The 14,433-nt window shown below is 38.6% G+C and overlaps 1 long non-coding RNA gene across 1 annotated transcript; it reads right to left on the bottom strand.

Annotated features, from left to right (window-relative positions):
- Positions 1-5,371: 5,371 nt before the first annotated feature.
- Positions 5,372-11,884, bottom strand: LOC121631848. The gene is made up of 3 exons (XR_006008807.1): positions 11,087-11,884; positions 6,322-6,439; positions 5,372-6,226 (listed from the first exon to the last, which is right to left on the bottom strand). It is a non-coding gene; the product is annotated as an uncharacterized LOC121631848 (long non-coding RNA).
- Between the last annotated feature and the right edge of the window lie 2,549 nt (positions 11,885-14,433).

Genomic DNA, 14,433 nt, shown 5'->3' with positions numbered 1-14,433 from the left:
CAGCCATTGTGGGCTGTGTGTCTGGGGGGAACGAACTGGAGTACCGGTCAGTCATCATGGACTTTGTGGACTGGTGTGAGCGCAACCACCTGTGCTTAAACACCAGTAAGACCATGGAGATGGTGATTGATTTCCGGAGAAGGACACTACCCCACACACCGGTGAACATCCAGGGGAAGGACATTGACCGGGTGGACAGTTTCAAGTACTTGGGTGTTCACCTCAACAGTAAACTGGACTGGTCACACCACACAGACGCCCTGTACAAGAAGGGCCAGAGTCGCCTCCACCTCCTGAGGAGACTGAGGTCTTTTGGAGTATGCAGGCCTCTGCTAAGGACATTTTATGACTCTGTGGTAGCCTCTGCTGTCCTCTACGCCGTTGTCTGCTGGGGAGCGAGCAGCACTGACTGGGACAGGAAGAGACTGAACAAGCTGGTCAGGAGGGCCAGCTCTGTCCTGGGCTGCCCGCTGGACTCTGTGGAGGAGGTGGGTGAGAGGAGGATGTTGCCCAAGCTCACATCCATCATGGACAACACCTCTCACCCGCTGCACCAGACTGTGGGGGGGCTGAGCAGCTCCTTCAGCAGCAGACTGAGACACCCTCAGTGTAGGAAGGAGCTACCGCAGGTCCTTCATTCCCACTGCTGTCAGACTGTAAAACTTATCTGTATAGTCATAATACTGTGTAATATTTATTCATATTTTACTGTGCAATACCCCCCATTATCAATGTCATCATATTCTTCATATCCCACCATCACCATGTAAATATGTATATAGTCTGTGAGGTTGTTGTTATATTTTATATATATATCTAGTATAGATATATATATATATATCTTTTATATTTATAATGGTACATATTTTTGCTTTTCTTAGACTTTTTCTTGTAAATAATTTATATTGCACCTTCTTGCTGTGATGCATGTTCACCTTATCCTGTCTTTCTGCACTTTATTCTATAACAAGAGCTGCTGTAACAAGTGAATTTCTCCACTGTGAGATAATAAAGTCTAATCTAATCTAATCTTTTCCTGCATTTAAATAAAAACTTTTACACAAATATTACTGTTGTGGTGGTCTCTGTAGCTGTTCGGCGCATTGCGACAGCCCCTCCCCAATCACGAGGGCTGTCGATGGTCAGTTGATCAGCTTTTCTGTTGCCAGTTCCGTCTTTTGTTGGGTTTATTTATTGTTCAGCTTAAAAGAAGCTAGCGATTCATAGTTCACACTAGCACATAATTACCCAAAGGTATTGTTTTTGTACCCGCTAGCTAAAGTACCAAGGTACATCTATCAGTCTCATGTCAATCAGACCCATGTCAGTGTCTCATGAAACTGAAACATGATAACAGCAGCCTATTTCAGTTCAATATAGTTTGCCTTTATGTCATAATTTGTCAGTATAAATGAGATTTGCTAGTGAAACAGGTGTAAATTCTACTAATCATCAAACAGCCATGCACACATCTATGAAGATAAATCAGGTTCAGATATCTAGTGGGAGTTAAACAGAAGAGGAAGAAAGGAAACGTCTTCTCTAGATTATTGCTGCTGTGCAGATGTTGGAGACACAGGTCTGATCATTTATGGGCCATGAATGTGATGAGAGACATTATGACCAGGTTCTAAGAAACAAAACAGAGTAGGCCCCCTCTCTAACAAAGTAGCTGAAAGGTGGTAGAAAGGGTTTATACTTTAGCTATGCAGGGGTGGGTCTAGAAGAGTATCACTGAAAAATATCATTGGCTGTTTGTTTTTTCCAAATTTAACATCTGATGACTGCTTAAGTTGTAATAATTAGCTAATTGTTTACTAAAATCTAGGCCTTAAAAAAAAATTCTCATTTGTGCCCCCCTTTTCCTAGTCAGTGGCCCTGCCGGCCTGCTCATTAAAGCCTTTCTAGACCCACCCCTGCATATAAATACTTTATTTTACTTGTCAACCACCTGGTTAGAGAAGGTCCTGCTCTGATTTGTATTTCAGAACCTGTTCATAATTTTCCTACACCACATACATGGCTCCTAAAAGGTAAACCTGTCTATCCAACATCTGCACATCACCAGTGATTTAGAGAAGACATGATCTTGACACTTGCTAGATATCTGATCCTGACCCCCCCACCATATTTTACAGCAACCAGCAAATCTGAACAAATAATAAAAATATTATAAAATAAATGCAAACAAATGGCTTTTTAATTTAATCAGGCTACCATTTTGCATCAACATCCTGCTAGCTTCCTCTTCCTCAGCAGGAACTGAACGATAAACGAACAACAAAAGAACACGATCAGCTGATCATGACAGTCCTTTCATGAGTCAGGAGCGACAGGAGAGGGAGGACGAGGAGAGGAAGTTGTGCAGGAGCGGCTGGTGCAGCAACGTTTGCACAAAAGTTAAAAAAATGTAGAGTCCTCTCATGAAAAGCGTGGGTCAAAACACTCACATTGTGCGGCATGTCCGAGGTGAATGCAGCTCCTGGCAAACAGACATATGCTTGCAGAGCTGCTTTATGAATGGTGTCTGACTCATTTCTGTTTTTTCTGTGGAGTCAGTTGACTGTTTGATCCCAAGATTAATTTGCTATTTATAATGATTTACTTTTATGAAAATCACATTTTTTTCTTTCTTTATGCTCTGCCAACGCTAACCTCTGGCATCTGTAGCCAAAATATAAGGTCACATAAACACAGAATGCATGTAAAAACAACAAAGAAAAGAAAACGCAGAATTTGGGGAAAAAACAAACCGATTTCATAGAGGCCCTCTTTGGTACTGCCCACTCCACTGTGCAACAGCAAACATAAATCAATATACAGTACGTATTAACAAATTTTAATGCAATACAATAAATGTACAATTTATAAACTGTATAGTTAGCTGAAGTCATAAAACAAACAAACTAACTAAAAAGCTCATGTTTAAGAGAAATCCATCGGCTGGTTAAAGGACAGAAGACACAGCAGGGAAGTTGAAATGTAAAGCAAAGGAATTTGTCAATACTGTTTGCCCTTTCATCAATTTTATACATTTAACCACCATCCACCTTACTGAACTCAAGTCTTACAAGTTGGGAAATAACTCTGTGGCGCTGCAGCTACTTTTGTTTACTCGGCCAATGATCCGGCAACTTGACATGGGCCGAGTAAGATTGGATGTATTCGGACTTGTGTCTCAAAATTTTACGAAAAATTATCATAGGGTCATGAAAATGTGAGACCGGCCGCAGCAGCAGCAGACCACACACCTGCTTTGATTGATAGATTCATATTGTTGAACTCGCAGAGAATTTATTTATTTTTTGAACCATTATCCAAAATAGAGTCCGTGACTACCATAAAATCCTTCCTTTTACTATCATGTTTTGTTTTAAATACAGGGAAATCCCAGTTCAGCAGAAATACTTTTTAAATTATACCGAACTTGACAGGGTGCCAACAAATGCGTGTGCGCTTAGTATTCAAAGGCAAACTTTAGATGAATTTTGAGCACGCTTCATAAAATATATATCTAAAAATGTGTTAAACATTTTCTTCACACTTTTCTGTAAGAAGGCAAGAAGAAAATTCAACAAACTCTACGTCCAGGTCATGAAAAATGTTTCTGGCAGTACCTGTCTAGCCTTGACAGTAAGCTAGCAACTGCCTTCAAAAAACCGGTAGAAACCGGTTTAGTGAAGCATTCATAAACATATTTAGAAGCAGTAATATCAACTTTAGAATTCACCTCGACTAAAAATTTCTTACCTTTCAAACAGAAACGTTAACCTCCTACGAAGTCCCCTGTACCAAAAAAGCGCAAAATGGTGAAATGGGTGTGCGCTCGCGATATTCTGCCTGTTCTTCAAAATTACGCGCGATTTCAAAATATGCTCTCCCAACAATGCTTTATGCTGGAAATGGATTGGATGGGTAACAAATAAGGAAAATATTATTTAAGAGTAAATAATGGGGGCAGTTAACTCTCTTTATCACAAGTCCCATCACCAAACAGAGTTGGTGTGCAACTTCATTGTTAGACAACTTAAAAGTGCTTTAGACCTCAACTGCTTTCAGTGTTATGAGAGATAAATAAATCAGTGACGTGGCATACTACATGTACTAACGATTATACCTACTTGGTGAGCTGACGGCACAGTTTAGGATATGAATCAAGGATATGAAAATTACCCAGATATATGGGAAAATGTATCCTGGTAACAGAAGATGTTTGGTCATATTTTAAGACTTGATGAGCAATGGACCGACTAATGTGATCTTGTGTGTTGTCCAGTAATTCTTCACTGTCCTGAAAAGGTGGGACATTTAATTCCCCATGGGTATACTGAGTGCATTTGTACATGAACATTTTTTGTGGGAGGATGCCGCCAAATGATATTGTGCATAGTGCATGGGTAGAAATTGCCTATGAAAACACTGTAAAGACTGTATCTAAAAATATTTATATACCTGCTGTCACTAATTTAAGTTACAAACTGACAAATGTAATAATAAATCAAAATTTTATGATTGACTCACTCATTGACTCATATTTTGTTGAACAATCCTTTGAGGAAATGACTGCAATCAGGTGTTTTCTTTACCTCTTAATAAGACTTTTGCACCAATTGACAGGTATTTTGGTCCACCGCTTATTAGCAAAGTGCTCTAAATAGGCCGAAACAGTTTTGTTTGTTTTATGTGATTTTTTCAGCCTAATTAAATTTAAAATCACTATCTGATTTCATTAAATTATAATTGAACAAAATTGTATTTATTACTTTTTACAGTCTCTAGTTATTTAAGTGACTATTATAAACTATATGATAAACTGACTATATGTTTTGCATTTGCTTTAATGGAAGGAATGGAAAACACCTGCAAAGGCCTTTAAATGGTCTCTCAGTCTAGTTCTGTTGGCTACACAATCATGGGGAAGACTGCTGACCTGACAGTTGTCCAAAAGACGACCGTTGACACCTTGCCCAAGGAGGGCAAGACGCAAAAGGTCATTGGTAAACAGGCTGGCTGTTCATAGAGATCTGTGTCCAAGCACATTAATAGAGAGGCAAAGAGAAGGAAAAGATGTGGTAGAAAAAAGTGTACAAGCAATAGTGATAACCGCACCCTGGACCCTGAACACATTTCTTGTTCAATACTCCATCACTGTGTGTGGCTGAATTTCCAGGTCCCCCCTTGACAACTCATTAAAGAGAATTTATAGGAATGATGGAGTTTTACGAGCAATCAAAGAAAAGGCTGATAACTAATTTTTATATTTATCTGCCAATGCTTTTGGCATGAAAATTCTATTACACTGCTTGTGAAAAAACACAAAACAGTTCAAATTCTGTGTTTTTGTGTCCCAAAGAAAGGCTTTGAGGTCACCTTTATTTTACTGCATCGACAACAATAGCAATAACAATATCACATCAATAATTTTAATTATACTACAATAATTGCTTGTATTACTTGTATCAGATTTGACTGTTCTACTTTGCCCAAGCTTTAACCAGGGAGCAATTTTCATAATTCAGGAGGAGACATTCAACAATGTACAGCTGATTGATATTACCAAACATATTCAAAGGGATCTCTGAATCAAATAACTTGTGAGGTTTCAATCTTCAAATTACAGGCTCCACATGCACCCTGAGGTGTGCGATTGCCTGTGTTTCCTTAACCTCGTTTTCAGGCATTTGAGGTCTTCCTGACAGAAATGCATGTCTATACACCTTGCAGGGCACACAGTTGTCAATCAGGAAGCCTCTGTCCACCATGATCGCAAAGTCTGGACAGAGAAGTCTGGAAAGTCCTGATTCCACAAATAGCTGCTTGTCACTAATTGAACCAGGATAGAGGGGGGAAACAAAGGCCACTGAAGCATGGGGGAATTTGCCGATCATTCCTTTCAGGGTACATTGGGACTTGTAGTTTGAGTAGACCTCACTCTATAGTAGGAGAGAAGAGGGGGTTTGGCACCTCAGCTCAGTGCAGTCCAGGATCACGGCTGTGTCAGCATAGCCTGAACTCCACAAGTAGGTACTCTTTTATCAGCTCTGGTGTCATCCAGATTCTATGTGCACCAAGTACAGAAAGCAAAAAAAATTGCTCCATGTGAGATTATTCTGCTCACAGTAGACTGGTGGATCTGATAGTGGTCAGCCAGGTCCCTCTGCTTCAGTCCAAGGGCAAGGTAATTCAGGAACAGGAACATTTTATCTATTGGGTGTAGAACCTGTCCCTGTGAAACAAAAAAGATTTAGAGTTAAATGGTTGGCTGTACTTCTCCAATGTACTATTCAGGAAATTACATAATTGCAAATATCATGGGCCTACCATGGGGGTACTCTGTCAGGAAGCGTCATCAGTAGTTGACCTGGTCACTTGGACCATGTACTTCAGCGACGACTGAATGACCCGCCAAAACCGCATCAGGTGGTCATAAGATGCAAACCTGGGAAAAGATAATTTATTTAACCTGAGAGAAATTTGAGTTTGTTTTTTTATTGTAAGTTAAGATACACAGTAGTCATGATCATGGGCACGAACTGCTTTCCACCTCCTCCGGCCTTGCTGTACATTCCCACACACAAAGTCTTCTCTCACTGAGAGGATAATTGTTCCATGGAAATAAAACCAGAACGGCGCCGGGTTTCAGCCTCTTTCTCCCTCCTTCCTTAGTCGTCTCTTTGATGTCCTGTACTGTCAATTGTTGACTGCAGAAATGGGTTTGGTGAGAGATGATGAAGTTTTTTCCCTTCTAATACTCACAATCCATCTAGTTCGTAGTTGATCGTCCGAGGGAAATGTGTGAAAACTTACAGTCGAATTATATTTGGCAGACAAGGTACACAAAGGAACACAGCAGTGATCAACTGTCGACCCTTCCCGCCTCTGGCTTCATCTCATACTATATTATACTATTTTATTGGCCTTCTATACTATACTATACAATGCTATACTATACTATACTATACTATATTATACTATCACTGGACAAAAAGACCTAAGATCCGGAGAGATCCATGCTGATACAAGTCTCCGTATCTGCGGCATATCCTGACTGTTTCCGGGGATATACGGGAAGATCGGCCTGTAACAGATCCTTTTATAAGATACCCTCCATATACACATCTATAGCAAATCCTAGTGTAGGATATGCCACGGATATCACGGATCTGTGATAGATCCTAGCATTGGATACCCTCCATATACACAACTTTAAGAAATCCTAGTGTGTGATATTCTCCATATACACATCTGTCGCAGTTAAATCTCCGTCCTTCAAATGACACGGTCAACGGCAATGTTGCATTTAATTTTAAATATGTCGTCGCCTGTCTTTCTGTCTTGATTACCTTACTTACACACTTGATACAGAGTAAATGGTGGATAACATTATAAAAACGATTTAGGATAGACTTACTAGCTTGATACACATTTAATGATCAGAGTGAATGGTGAATAATATTCTTGCAATAAAAACTAGGAAACTATCTGTGACTGAAACAAATTGTGGGATCATCCTGTGGACACACACAAGCTGTAAGAGCTTCACCCACTCTCTGAAATGTTTGTGTCACATAGCTAAGCAATCATCTCCCTTCTCTCCACTGATCAGCTCTAATACAACAGCTGACCGACCGGGCTGCAGGTTCTGTGTTAGAGCCGAGACTCGCCAGATCACGTCTGTGATGGGGCGTTGTTGTAAAAGCAGCCTGCAGGCTTATTGAACGATGTAGGAAACTATCTGTGGACTTTGACTGTTTGAAACAAAATGTCGCATCATGCTCTGGACACACACAAGCTGTAAGAGCTGCACCCGCCCTGCTTTTTATCATCTATAAGGCATTTTTATTTTTGTGCTGGAGTTCATGTGTTTGGACACGCAAAAAAAAAAATGCTACATGGAAGCGTATCACAAAGGCAGTTAACGGCCTTACTCTTGTTGATCCGACTCCTGCTGAGGTATGAATAAAATTCTCAATAAATAGCCTATATATGCCCATGATTAATGTTTTATTTGTTTTTAATTTGGATAATAGCCAATGCCTGGTAATTGAAAGTCATAATTCTTAGGTTTGAAAAATATAAACGACATGCTAGGAGATTAATGAAAACATTAAAAAAGAGCGAAAAAAAAAAGCTTTTTCAAACTGCTTAAGGTTGTCTGTGTTTACTTGCATTAGCTAAGTATTATTGTATTCAAGGTTGTTATATGAAGCTGGTTTTTACAGCCTCAAGAAGAGAAAATTGGTAGCATTTTCACCTGTTCAGTAAAGAACTGCACATTTTAGGACAGCATGGGACACATTAGCCTACTGATAAAATAGAGTAGTTATGCAACTTTAAGATATAGACTACTTGTTAGAGAAGATTGATCAGCCCCTGTCTCCTCCGTATTGCCCCCAGTGTGGAGGCTGTGCTGGGCTCGATTCCCTGGGCATCCAAAATGGTCATGTGCAGAGATTTCTGTTTTATGTTTGTTTAATAAATGAGGGCTACGGTTTCTACACTTTAACTGTCAACAGTTTTGTTCTTTCTGTTTTATTTCTCTTTAGAAACACAAAGTAGGATGAATGCTGCTCCAACATCCATCAGTTAGGTGGAGTATAGATTTTCATTTTATTAAAAAATTACGCTTTTTGGAAGTATTTAACATGTCTACTCTAATTAATTCCTGCTAACTAACTGCATAGTTTTAGTGGTTTTAAGGAGTTGTATGGCTGATATCCACATTTAAGGAAGCTCAAAGATTAGATGTGATTGATCATAGATTTATTTATTATTTATTTAGATTTTATTTATTAAAACAGAGTTTCTTACTTTTTAAACTATTTGTGAAAATGCAAATTAGACTCTTTGTATACATGCACATCTAGCATCTAATTGGATGCTCTTAAATGTTTTACCTAAAATAAGTGTTGTAGACCTTTAATTTAACCCCTAAAGTGTAGATAGCCTAAACAAATTTAGTTTACTATCTTACCTTTAATTTGATTTTACTTCCAGTCTCAATCTCCAATGCATAGAATGACGTAGGGGAAAAAGTAGATTGCACAAGTTTAATACTTGATAAATGACATTAGTACAGCAAAACATCCAGCACTTGTATCTACAAATGTCCTTTCTTTATTTAAATGAAATCACTCTCATCAAAGTAGGGGGATGTGAACATTTTTTGAAAAGTCTTATTTTATTTGGTTCATAGCAATACAAAGTTATATTTATGTCCATGTGTTTATTTAATGAACATTAGACACATACAATCTTGATTTGCTGTCATGTTAGATTATATTATATATCTGCTGTTTTTTTTAATGTAGTCTCTTGATCTATGCAAAGGCTTATTTTGTTTTTAATATGCATATGATGATTTTTTTTATGTAAAGCACTTTGTGTTGCCCCAGCATGAAAAGTGCTTTATAAATAAAGTTTGATTTGATTTGATATAGTGACAGATTTGAATGATTTTTATAATTAAATTTTAATGACTTGACATTTTAATTATTAAACATGTATATTTCATGTTACGTACAGTGTATATATACATATATATCTATATATATACATATTCTGGCCTAAAAATTCTGTAAACTTTTTTATTAGCTTGACTGTTTAGCCTAACACGTCTGCACCTGCAGCCTCCACCGGGAGTTAAGGGGTTAACATCTCATTTCCAAGTGTAACTTCAGGTCTGTAGATGTAACTATAAACATGTGTGGTATCCATGGAAAGTCCAGAATCTCAGCTACCAGCTCAGCAGAACCATTTCTATCACAGTTAATAATAATAATTCAAAGAGCAGCTACACAAAGCCTGAAAAATATGTAAACACAAATGTCTCCCCGTGTCCACCCCAAAGCATGAATATGGACAAATGACTCTGCTACTGAAAGCTCACATCTCACAGATTCCACAGCTGGAAGTTTCATCTCGCTATGACCAAGATTCACCGAACCAGAGGCAGAAGAAGATTTATGCTTGTTGTTTGTAAAAACATATTCATAAAATGTCTTACCCTGTTTTATTGCATAAATTAAAACCGCATTTATTTAAAAAATAATAATAAATACAAAGTTTACTGTCCAAAAATCATGATGTTCTGTCTTTCTGCATGGATTTTGACAAAGAGAAAAGTCGGTTCTTCTACTTATTTCTTAAGTTCCAGACAGAAAACGTCTCTTCATGTTAATAAACCCGCTCTCTTCTGATTATATCAGACGCTCCGCTGCAGCAGGGAAGGGAGACATGGATGACATGTTTCTGTCATCAAAGCCAGTGGCCAGGAAGAAAAAAAAAAAAAAAAAAAAAACACAACGCATGATTAAAAAAATTTTAATGGTGTTAATTAAGTGTTGCGTTAACGATAAACGCGTTAACATGCCCAGCGCTAATATATTCATTCATTGTACCACTTTGTCCATTACGGGTCATGGGCAAGCTGGAGCCTATCCTAGCATTTTAACAGGTGAGGGGCATGTACACCCTGGACAAATGAACGTCTCATTCACATTAACACCTTTTTATGACCGTTTCTTCTTTGTGGGATGTGTGGTTTTAAATAGAAATCCAATGTTCCCTGTCTCCTTTGGTTTACATGGTCCAGGTTTTATTTCAAGTGGTTCTGCTGTATCTTCATCATTCTTCTCTGAGTCTTCAACATCGCATTTGTGTTGATTACACAAAAAAATTTATGAATTTCACTTTATTTTCCTGTTTTTAGAACCCTGAGAATTAAAACTGTTTACAGTTTCAAGCCCAATAACTATTCTGGTTTTATTTTACTGACTACACCTGATACAAATGAGCAGTTTCCATAAAATGAAAAACATTTCAGACTGCTGAACTTCTCACCTTTGTATTTAAAAAGTCTTGTTACCATCAGTATATTTAAAATGAACACACACTTTGCAGAGACTATGTTGACCTTTTTCCATTTTAATTCAACATGGAGCTTAAATTGTTTGAAAATTAATTGAAAGACAGTTTGCTTTAAAAATTAGGTTGTGATCTAAATTTTAGTTTTCAAGTTTATAAAATCCAGAAATCAGATTTAATTTTACAAATAAAAAAAAAAAAAAATTTTCATGTATGTTACCTTCAACTGGATTTCAGCTGCAGTCTTCATTTGTTCAGCTGCTGCATAATGTAAGAAAGTGAATGAAAATCACATCAGTTTAAAATTTAGACAATAATATCATAGTAAAGCTTTTCAACCCCACACACACTTTTTTTTATTAAAAAGAGAATAAACATCTTATTCACATTAACATCTTACCTTTTGACTGTTTCTTCTTTGTGGGGTGTGTGTGAATTTTTTTTTTATGTTTATTCACCTCAATCATCCGTAAATTGTGGGTTGTTTTCAGAGACCATGACATCTATTTTTTCCAAGAGCTCGATTATCTCATTTACATTCATCATACTTCTTCTACATGTGTGGTATCTTTGTTCAACAAAACTGTGATTAGCTTTCAGGTCTGCAAGTGCCCTCTCACATTTTTCATCTGACTTATAAGTCAGGACTGTCATAACATAAGAAAGACATTCTTTCCCAAAAGTTCTTTCTAACCACTCTATTCCTGATCTGTAATGGCTGCTGTGCTGGCCGTTTGGTATCAGCAGGATAAAGGCATGAACTGCCTGATTTAATGGGATTTTGTCAACATTTGGCAGTGTTGTATAAAAAAAAAATAAATAAAAAGAGTCTGGAAATCGTGAAATCGGGAGAGACTCTGGGGATTCATTAGCGAGAAACTGTTTTATTCAGCTGGTCCCCAGCTGAAGGTCAAACAGCAAAATAATATTATGAGGAATAGAAGACTTAGTGGCACCCTTTTCTTCCAGTTTTCAGACAAAGCCCACATACCACAACAAGCTGATATCCCAAACAACTATAGCTATCTAGCCGGTGGGAAAACCAGTCTCAACTCTGCCATATCAGAGCTATGAAAAGAAAGTGGTCAGTCTGACCTCACACACGCATACACAATGAAAACTGTAACTTCAGTATTCTGTAAAATGAGAACACACAATATGAAAAAGTAATAGTGAATGGATTAAGAATAATAAATTAATAAAGAAAACTGAATACACATGTGATTAGCTTCACTTCCGGCTCTCAACCGAGGCAGACGCTTTTTCTTCTCCCTCCCTCTCCCACTCTGCCCTGCTGCTACTGTCCTGTCATCTATCTGAGCCTCTCTCTGCATTTCCTTCCAAAACTTAAATCTTGAGATATGGATCTGATCAGCTGGTCCCTAAATGCAATCGACCAAATTTATTCGAACCGGAAAACAGGCGTGGGGGAGCCTGCTTGCCCTGGCGGAACATTTTCGGCTGGATATGTGATGGATTCCTGGGGTGTGTGGAAAGTCATGTGTCTGTCGATTCTTTCTGTCGAGGACGCTGAGGACATCTATACATTCGGATTCATGATAACTGGGTTTCTGCTGTTTGGAGCGGGCGGTTTCCTGGCATATCGCAAAATTCGGACACTGTCGGCAGTCACTGGCAAGCTGCCGGATTTCTGTGCGGGTGTGTGCCGAGCTACGAACAATCAGGCTGTGGCGGTACAGGAGCTGAATCGTAAACTGGAGGCTATTCCAGTTCTGGATGGCAAACTGGTTGCGATTTCTGGGCTTGTACGTGAGGTGGTCACCAACTTGGAGAAGTTGTCAGCTCGGCTGGATGGAAATTGACCCAAAATTCGGATGATTGGAGTCGCCAGTGGGACCACTGTAGAGACTCAAGGCAGACGAAACAGCTCTGGCCTGAACCAAAACAAATGCTGTTATCAAATTTGGCTCCCTGTGCTGGCCTTGGATGGCTGGTTGAAAGCTCCCTGGAATGTTTTGTTGATGGACGCTCAGTCCCCCACCCTCCCCTCACCCTCTTCACGGGCGATGGACTTCAACCTGGATCAGCCCTCAAGGATGCCCCACTATCATCAGGTGGCAGAGACTGTGAGGGAGAACTGGGACAAAGTTCATATGCCCACTTCTACGCACACACATACATGCACCACACTCAAGTACACAACTATAGATACATTCCCCCGTGATTCACTGCCTGGGCTGCTCCTTACCCCGCTCCTTCCACTCCCTGGCGGCGGGTCGACTGGACTGCGCTCGTGTCAGCTGCGTCCGGACTTGCTGTGTACTGAGGAGTGTTTTTGTATCTCAATAATGGGCCCTTAGGCCCAGTGTGGAGATGCCTTTTTTATCCTCTCCAGCTACATCTTACTCCCCTAATGTTACCTTTCACCTATATCTAAGATAAGGAGCGCTGTAGAAACGGCTGCTCCGTCAGTCTGCCTGTTCCTGTTGTGTTATATGTTGTTTTGTCTAGTCTTGGATGGGTTGTACTGAAAACATGAATTTCCCTGCAAGGGATTAATAAAGTATTTCTGATAATGCTCTGATCTGATTATTATATGAGTATATATGAGTGATTGCCATATGCCGCTAAATTTCTTTCACAGCAGACCAAGCATGTTAATGACACAGATGTGTCGACCACAAAGATCATACAGTTTGTTTGAAAACTGTTTCACATTTGTTTGCTCGCTATGATCAAGCAGGAAGTTCTCTGATTCAATATCAATGGAGTTTGGGTCACCAGTTAACACAAGGGTGAGTTCGGCCATGACTGAAAAGGATTCAGTGGATTACACTAAAAAACCATAAGATGTTAAAACATAATCCTCACCCCAGGTAGATTTGTTAGAGGCAGAGATGGCCAAATTGTCCATTTTGCTCAGTAACTTTCATGAGTTAAATGAGCTAGAAGTATCTAAGCAGCAGCCATGATAATATTCCAATACTACGTAATACTGGTCCATCCCTTACTGAAGAAAGGGGATATTTCCATTTCAACATTTCTTGCAGCTACAACTTTTTAAGTGATGTTTGATTACATTTATTCAGTTGTACTAATTATTTATGTGGATAAGTATGAGGACAGTAGGTTGAGTGTACTCATGTTTAATTTTTGTGCCTTCCTCTTTCATTACTTAATTATGCACCTTGTCCTTAAATTGATAAATGATTAATTATTTTAAGATGCTAATACAATATACAGAATCTTTGTAACATTGATAGAATCATATTAGTTGAAGTATCTAAAACATTTATCTAAGAAAATGAATTGTACATCTGTCATTTAATTTCTACAGACCCACATATATGTAATGGGATTCTCGTTGAGGTGAGGTTGTCTTTCCTAAGTCCTTTCAAAAGGTCTCCTGCCTAATTTACTTAACCTGTTAACAGTTTCCATAAAGGTAAAAGAAAAAAACTCAGGAAAATGTTATAACTATTTAACTATAAGTATAATGTTAAACTACTTCATAACATGATTTATGAAATGAGAGCAAGATAAAACACCGTCACACGAAAGAGAATTTTTGTAAGTAAAAGTATACGAAAAACTAATAAATTATGT

Source organism: Melanotaenia boesemani, chromosome 2 (assembly GCF_017639745.1).
Source record: "Melanotaenia boesemani isolate fMelBoe1 chromosome 2, fMelBoe1.pri, whole genome shotgun sequence".
NCBI lineage: Eukaryota > Metazoa > Chordata > Actinopteri > Atheriniformes > Melanotaeniidae > Melanotaenia > Melanotaenia boesemani.
This window is presented reverse-complemented; position numbering and strand designations above follow the sequence as displayed.